The sequence below is a fragment of the Somniosus microcephalus genome, chromosome 14 (assembly GCF_052327205.1).
Source record: "Somniosus microcephalus isolate GS21.2 chromosome 14, FLI_Smic_1.0, whole genome shotgun sequence".
NCBI lineage: Eukaryota > Metazoa > Chordata > Chondrichthyes > Squaliformes > Somniosidae > Somniosus > Somniosus microcephalus.
Genome location: NC_141000.1, coordinates 76,296,073 through 76,304,215, shown reverse-complemented (window position 1 = coordinate 76,304,215; position 8,143 = coordinate 76,296,073).

The following is an 8,143-nucleotide window of genomic DNA, read 5'->3' as shown; positions in this document are numbered from 1 at the left end:
GTTCATGTAAAATGAATCAATGCAAGGTGACCATACTTACAATGCAAAGCACTTGTTCCTTGTATGCCATCATTTTTGTTTCATTCATCTACACTTATCTACTCTCTAGAGAGACATTTTAGTTTGGGCGGAGACTCTTAGGGTTGGATTTTACCAACCTAGGCGGGTCTGTGGCTGGCGACGTCGGTGGTGGGTCCCGACCCTGTTGCTGGTTACAGCCCGCTGTCCAAAATGATTTTCCCCTGATTGGGCTTGTTAAGCCCGCCCAGCGTGTTTCCCGGCCAATAGAAGGAAGCAGATCCGATGATGTCAGATTTGTGTGAACCTTTGGAAGTGGCTTAGTAAGTTGCAGTGAATGGTGAGACACAATGGTACCCCTGTAGGGGTTTTTTTCCTGCTCTCTTGCCCGTTCTGGCCTCCTGCCAGGCTTCGTGCAAGAATTACCCTTGAGTGGTTCGACCCACTCCCCCTACGGTTCTAGACCTTGGACTTAGATGCAGAGAACAGTAGTGCAGAGAAAAGGACTCAATAGACCAGGCTGAATAGCACGAAATGGATGCTTTTATTTTTAAACAGTTTGAAGCATTACAAAATACATGTCATAGGCACAGATTAAAGTAACTACAATCATGCACAAATTTATGAACTTGACTCTATGGAAATGGGGAACACACGGCACATCGTAAAAGGGGAAACACATTACGATTTCCCTTAACTCCCTCCCCTATACCTAAACTAAGTTTCGACCTGGGGAACCTGGGATCATGCTCACCACTCTCGAAATCGCGAGAAAGGGGGGTTCGCAGCCCTTTTGGCACCGCTTTCCGTCGTCACGTGGATTTGGAAACTTCTGGCGCAGTCGATATTCTCTCTCTCTCTCTCTCGAGGCGATGGGGTAGACACAGCCTCGATGAGCGCTCGTCAAGGTTGAGATCCACTAAGCCTGTCGTGGATTTTTGTTCGTGGAGTAGAACAACAACCCAATGGGATGTTGAGACACGGAAGTGTCAGGCCCGGACTGTCTTTTTGTCTCCGGCCTGGTCGGTTCTCCAGAGGGTTTCTTCTCCGTCGGCCTGGGTCGTCGATGATCTCCCGACCCCAGTACCCGGGCCACCCTCGTCGTCTTCTCGTCGTGGCCGAGCCTTGTTTGGCTGAACACCGACCACGTTGTCTTTTTACCGAAACCGTCCATCTTTAAAAAGACGAAAACGTTTTCATCGATTCTGCATCTGCCGAAGTGGAAGAGGCGCCGATCCTGCCACCGTCCGAAGAAGTTGAAGTCACGTATATGGACTTTCAATCCACAGTTATACTCTTTTGGAACAGTCTTATCTCCCGCCAAATCATAGTCCTGTCTTTGTATTAATTTTGGCGGGCAGAAATCTCTGCAGGGGCGCTTTGTCTTGTAACGGAGCCGGTGATAACTTAAACTGGCCTTCCTGGCCGATAATCTCTTTTAATGTCTTTTGCATTGTCACCGCGGCTCGGTTCGCATATTGATCGGTCCGGAGATTTTCCTTGATGGCTGCTAAACGGTTTTTCCTTTGTACAATAAATGGGTATGAGTGATTTTGCATTGTCCGCCCATATCTTGATGGGCCCCATCCTGTACTTGTAATCCATTGAATATGTATGCTGTTCCTCTGAGTTTCGGTTCCCAGATACTGGCTTTCGCGGGCTCACTGTCTTCAATCCACAAGCCTGTCTGGCTTGCAGTAACAGAAATAAAATGGTTCATAAACTGATCACGGGGCCTGGCGGCCATTTTGTATGCCCTTTTATCAAAGGTTTTTCTGTGCAAGCTTACTTTGGTCAATAAACAGTCTTATTTTATCCAGTTTTCTTGCGTGATTTTTGCTGAAAATTGTGAATCTTACAGGCCCCCCTGTGATACTGATAGCTTGCTTAAAGTATCAATAATCCTTGATGGGCAAATTTTCCCTGATTCCCCACATCCAAACATTCCTGGCACTTAGCTATCTATGACCCTCACGGCACATGCAGTTCCCATTTCCGCAGAAAACGAAAATTACCTTTTGTACATTTGGACAATCATAGACAGCGTATTTTAAACTATAACACATTCACTTGTCAGATGTGCGGGGGTTGATACCCCCTGGCACCATCTGCATGCATCTTTTATTAATCCAAAAAAACTTAAGAACGACTAATAACATAACAATACTTATTTCCTTATAACCCAAAACAATCACAAAAAAATTTAAAATGGAGGGACGCTTAATCTTATACTAGCAGCTTAGAGTGGGGTATCTGCTTCCCCCATTCGTACATAGCGTTCTCTCCATTCTCCTGTGTTCTCGTGCCTCTGGAGGCGTTTGCCTCTTTTGCAATGCACGAAGAGCAAAAATATCACAATCAAAACCTGACATACTACTAGGATATGGGATGCTATTCTAATCCAGGCGGGGACCTCTATGTTGGTGAACAAGTCCCACCATGGTGGGATGGTTATGTCCAATATGTCTTTTCCTATCTCTAAAGTCTTCTGCTCCAGTGTGTAGAAATGTTTCTGTGAAATTATAACGGCTTTTAAAATCTTGGTGAGGTGTTCGGGAAGAGGGGGAATGACATAACCAAAATGCGCGACAAATCGTTGTAAGTCTGTGAAATTCTCTTTGATAGTGATGTGAACGGTGGAGGGCGCAGGAATGGGGACAATTCGTTGTTGTGCCACTTGAACCTCGGCCCTGGGTTTGAAACAGAAACTGCTATCACCGACCGAACACCACTCGTGTTGTCCATATCGGTACTGAGGCGCTGCAGTGGTGACGCAGTATGTTCCACCCCCGATATATGCTACCTGTGGGGGCACATGGTTCTCTGCCATTGCCTCCATGGTGCAATTCACCGGCTTTGCGCTAGCAGTCCTGAACCCGCACTGCGGTTTCAGAAAGGCGTTCAAGTGCTGGGGACACAGGATGATGTGTGCTCCCCGGCTCCGACATCCCGAGAGGTCGGTGCCTGTCATCGTACGCTCCCATCTGATGATGTAAGGTGGGACCACTGCGTAACGAATGTGTGCGCCCCCCCGAATGACTCCAATGTTCTCTACTCTGTACACCGGGGCGGGCTTTGCTGCGGGACCCAACACCGGCATTCTTACTACTATTCCCATAATAGTGTGATTTGAATGTCCGCAGTCCACTGGGACTGGGTATGCTTCTGCGGCTAGTCTGAGCTGGCACGGGCTTAATGCATTCTCAAAAGGGTGGAGCGCTTGCAAGTGCTTGTTGCTGATCCAGGACGGGACCAAACCCTGTTTTAAATCCTCAAGATTACTGCGACCCTCGCCCAGTAACCACGCCCCGTACAGCACACAGGCCTCGTTTTGCGCAGCTTGATCGGACGCATTCCGATCCTCCTTAATGAGTGCATTTACCGTTCTCGCGTGTTTCTCCAGCTCAGCAATTATGTCCTTAAAGTGTAGTGTCATGGCCTGGTCCTCATGCAACTCAGAACCCACTACCTTGTTTTCGTCTGTCAATATGTTCCTTAACTGGGCTTTTAAACCGTTGATCTGTGTCTGCAGCTCCACGTTATCTAGAGCGTTGACAACAGATGTCCCGGTATTAAAAGCAGTGAATATGTCATTTACAGTACCCCTTCTTTGCCTCCCGACTCGATCCAAAACTTCTGGCGGTGTGGTGTATAATTTGTCTCTGTCGATGTCGGCAAAGTCAAATTCGTAAAATTGTCTAAACATACGGGTTAACAGGACCTGGTATAATTGTTCCGTTTCTTTGGGGCACCACTCCGGCAATCTTACCTCAGTGAGATTTAAAATCACTGAGGCCACCGCGTAGTGTACCCCTTGGTACAGCACCTGACCGGTGGGTACCAATACTAAACCGTTCCCGGGTCCCTTGGTGGTGGTTGGGCACCCTCCTTTCTGGGCTAGTGCTACCGGAAGCATGGGCAGGGGCTTGCGTGGGCGGGTGATGAGTTCAGTGGCGTTCACCGGAATAGGGGAGTATGGGGCTCCGCATGCTCGAGTGCTAACATCCCATCTCATCCCCTTCCCTTCATCCTGCCACTGCCTCTGGAAGAAGATGGACACGCCCTTGGGACAGACGTGTCTCGAACCCCACATACAGACATATATTCCCTCATCTGGTTCCCACCATTTGTCCCAACACACACGTAATTGTCCGTGAGTTCCCGTAATAGTCCGATGGGTATTATTACCCAGTCGCTCCCACTCGACCGTAGAGTTTCTCATGTCCTTTCCCAGCTTTCGTAGCCACCACCATCGCCTTAGTGGTACGTTCCCATTGCACACCAGACAAATCCTCTTTCCCACGGTGACGCTGACTCTGGGCGCAAGGATCCTCACTCGAGGGCACGTTAACGAAGTCTCTTGGTAGGCAAAACCGAAGTTGCTGGAATATTCCGTGGAATTTGTTCCCAACCAACCTGGCCATCTCCCTTGGTGGAAGTAGGTGGCAGTTTCCTCAACCTCTTGCTTCCCCGTCCCATCCGTTGCGATGGGGGCCGTGTCCCCGGAGCATCCGAAAATGATGACGTCCTTGGTGCGGCCTCGGTAGGCCCACCCGCACCCGATCGCCATGAACGCGATGAAAATCCTTTCCATCATATCCCAGGTTTCTGTAACCAACAAAATGATGTAGCCGGGCTCCCGATAGGTGCTGGCCTAAATTAATTGGACGCGCGGGTTCCTGGACCCCGCTCCCTAACAAACACACATACCGGGCAGACCTCAAAATTGTACTCTTAACACCATATACTTTACATTCCTTAAAACTATGACCATAATTACCTAACTTAACTTATGTACAGCGCCGCCCTCCGTGGGGCGGCTTTCCGAATCCCTATGAGGCCTGTCGTGTGCCACACCCTGCAGTGGGGCTGCATTGATCTTTGGCTTTGATCCCCCGCAGCCTGTCGCTGCTGAACGGGGATCATGCCTTCCTGGGGCTGCTCTAAACCGTGGTTGGGAAGGATGGGGAGAATCTGGCCAAAATTTTCTGGGCTGTGGCGCTCGAGCCGACCTACGAGGGGCTGCTTTGGGTCGGGCTCCCGGGGCCGATGGACCGGGGGTTGGGACTGTTACCGTCACAGCCTGTGGTTCCTCCACAGCTGCCGGCTCCAGCTCCCCTTCCTCAGGCTCCACCCCCCCGGGGTCGGGATCTGTGGCTTCTGACTCCACCTCACCTGTCCCTACAGGTAGTGGGCCTCCGCCCCCATTCCCTACCTCCCCCAAGCTTGAGTCGAGGGCGGGATCGTCGCCCTCTGACTCTTCCTCCTCCATGACTGGGTCTAAGGCGGGGTCGAGCTGTTCGTGCTCTCTCCTGCCTAAATCCCATTCAAAAGATGAGACCTCCCACTCCAATGGGATGGCCTCTCCCTTTACGCAGGCTACGGTACCAGCCTGTGTGGTCTGTGACTCTGTTACAGGCTGAGGATCTTTGTTCTCCGACCTGGTCCCCTTTGATGGCCCTTGTGCACCCGATTTAAATAGTTTACACTGGTTGATGTGAAACCATTTGGTACGTCGGGGCGTTTTCACTGCATAAACCATGGGGCTGGCCTTGTCCACAATGCTGTAGGGCCCCATGTACAGTGGTTCAAAACTCCCTACCCTGGCGTAGTTTCGGACCATAACCTGGTCTCCGACTACCCACTCTTGTTGTTTCCGAGGTTCCAACAACAGTTTATTTCCCTGGTGCTGTCTTCCCATGTTCCCAGCCACCTGCCCATAAACCTGTCTCAGGCGCTCCAAGAGGGTTTGGGCGAATTTGTCCCGTTTCACCTCTCGGAGCTGGCCCTCAGTGAGCACCGGGGCTAGCACATGGGTGGGTGTTCGCATGATCCTTCCAGTCATTAACTCGTGCGGGGAATACCCCGTGCTTTTGGACTGGCTGGCTCGGATCCCCATGAGGACTAAAGGCAGGACCTCCGCCCATTTCTGGGGCGAGCCCATTGTCTCTTTCCTCAGCTTTTCCTTGAGGGTCCGATTCATACGCTCAACAATCCCGGATGACTGGGGATTGTATGCTACGTGCCACTTTCCCTCAATGCCCAAGAGCATGAGGGCGTTCTGCATTACTTGACCGGTGAACTGACTCCCCTGGTCGGACTCTACAAAACGGGGGAGTCCCCACCGTGAGAACACTTCCCGAATCAAGATCTTAGCAGTACCCAGTGCCGTAGCTGTTCTGCACGGGAAGGCTTCTACCCATTTGGTGAACACATCTACCAGGACAAGGCAGTACTTATAGCCTCCCTGGGCGGCGGGCAGGGGCCCTATGTAGTCGGCCTGAATCGACTGCCATGGTCCCTCTACCCTCCTGATGTGCCCCATGGGCACCTTCCTTTTGTGGGGGTCTGGGTTGTTAGCAGCACACACAAGACAGCTTGCGCAAAACTCGCGGACATCGTCCCGAAGTCCCGGCCACCATCCCGCCTGCTCCACCCGTTGCCAGGTGACCTCAGGTCCGGGGTGTCCCGCTCCTGGACCCTCGTGGGCCAATTGCAGGAATTCCCTCCGGTGCTGCTGCGGCACAACCCACTGCTCCTCTCGGAACAGCATACCTTCTTTGACTGTGAGGGCTGCCGTACTGTACGGACCTTCTACCTGTTTGCCCTCTGTGATGGCTTTTAGGACTGCTTTTAGGGCGGGATCCAGGGTTTGGACGGTCTTTAGGTCTGGGGGCGGTGTCACCCCTGTGTTCCCGGGAATTCCCTCCCTGCCTTGGATCGCCGCCACTGGTCCGGGTTCGTATGGGTCCCAGAGAATGCCGTTGCGGGCACCCTCCCTGGCTAGCGCATCCGCCTGCTGGTTGCCCTGACTGCGGGGTTCTGTAGTGGAGTGAGCCTTCACCTTATGGATGAACACCTCTCCTTTCTCCCCCACAGCTGCTAGGATCTTCTCCAGCAAGGGCTTAACTGTTAAAGGCCGCCCGTCCGCGGAGGTGTACCCGCGTCGGGACCAGATGGCGAGGTACTCTGTACACGAATTGCACGTGAACATGCTGTCTGAGCAAATCGTGTATGGGGTTGGGAAAATCTCGGGGTGGGTAACCACGTACGCCACCGCGGACAGTTCAGCCTGCTGCGCGCTCATAGTGCTGGGGAGCTTAATTGCCAGGGCAATGTTTGCCGCAGGGTCATAAACTCCACACCCTGTGAGTCGCTTGCCGTCAGCTACAGTGCTAGAACCGTCTACGTAGATCTCGCGGCCTGTGGGATGTATCCCGGCCCGTAAACCTATGTTAACTTCCCATACCCCTTCTACGGAACATTGATGGGCTGTCCCGGGATATGCCATATTGGCTGCGAGCCTTGGCGCGCAGAGGCCTTTAACTTTGAGATCCATCTGGGAAAGGAGGAGGGTCCAGCGCGCAATCCGAGCGCTGCTTACGGTCCCATCCTTAATCCTCCCATCCAGAAGCATCTTCGTGGGGGTGTGATGGGTGAGGAGCGTAATGGGAGAGGTCCCTGTGAAGATCACTGATCTGTTCACAGCCCAATGCGTGGCCAGGAGATGCCGTTCGCAATTGGAGAAACTCCTCTCCACATCCGTGAGCACCCTGGAGGAATAAACTACTGGTCTTAGCTTGCCGTGCCGCTCTTGGAGCAGCACTGCGCTCAGGCTGTCCCCACTAGCGGCTACCTCCAGAAAGAACTCCTCTCCCCCATCTATGGCCCCTAGGGCTGGCGCGGTCTGCAGATCTCTTTTCAACTTCTCGAACGCTGCCTGGCACCCCTTGTCCCAAGACCACTCGACTCCCTTGTGTAAGAGTCGAAGTAGCGGGGCCGCTGTGGCAGCATAGTCCTCGATGAAATCTCTGCAGTACCCGGTCAATCCCAAAAAGGACCTTACACCCGTTACTGTGTTGGGAATCGGCAGATCTTGTATAGATTCCCGCCTGGCCTTATCTATGGCTCTTTCTCCCTCGCGGATGGCCAGACCCAGGAATTTGACTTCCTGCTGGCCGATCTGGGCTTTCTTTGGGTTTACTTTGAAACCCTTCCTTTCTAACAGTTCCAACAATTCGGCTAACAGTGGGCCGTGCTGCTCCCTTGTATCTGTGAACAGGAGTAAGTCGTCCACATACTGCACTATCTGGTTGGGCTGGCTGAACTCTTTCAAACTCCCCGC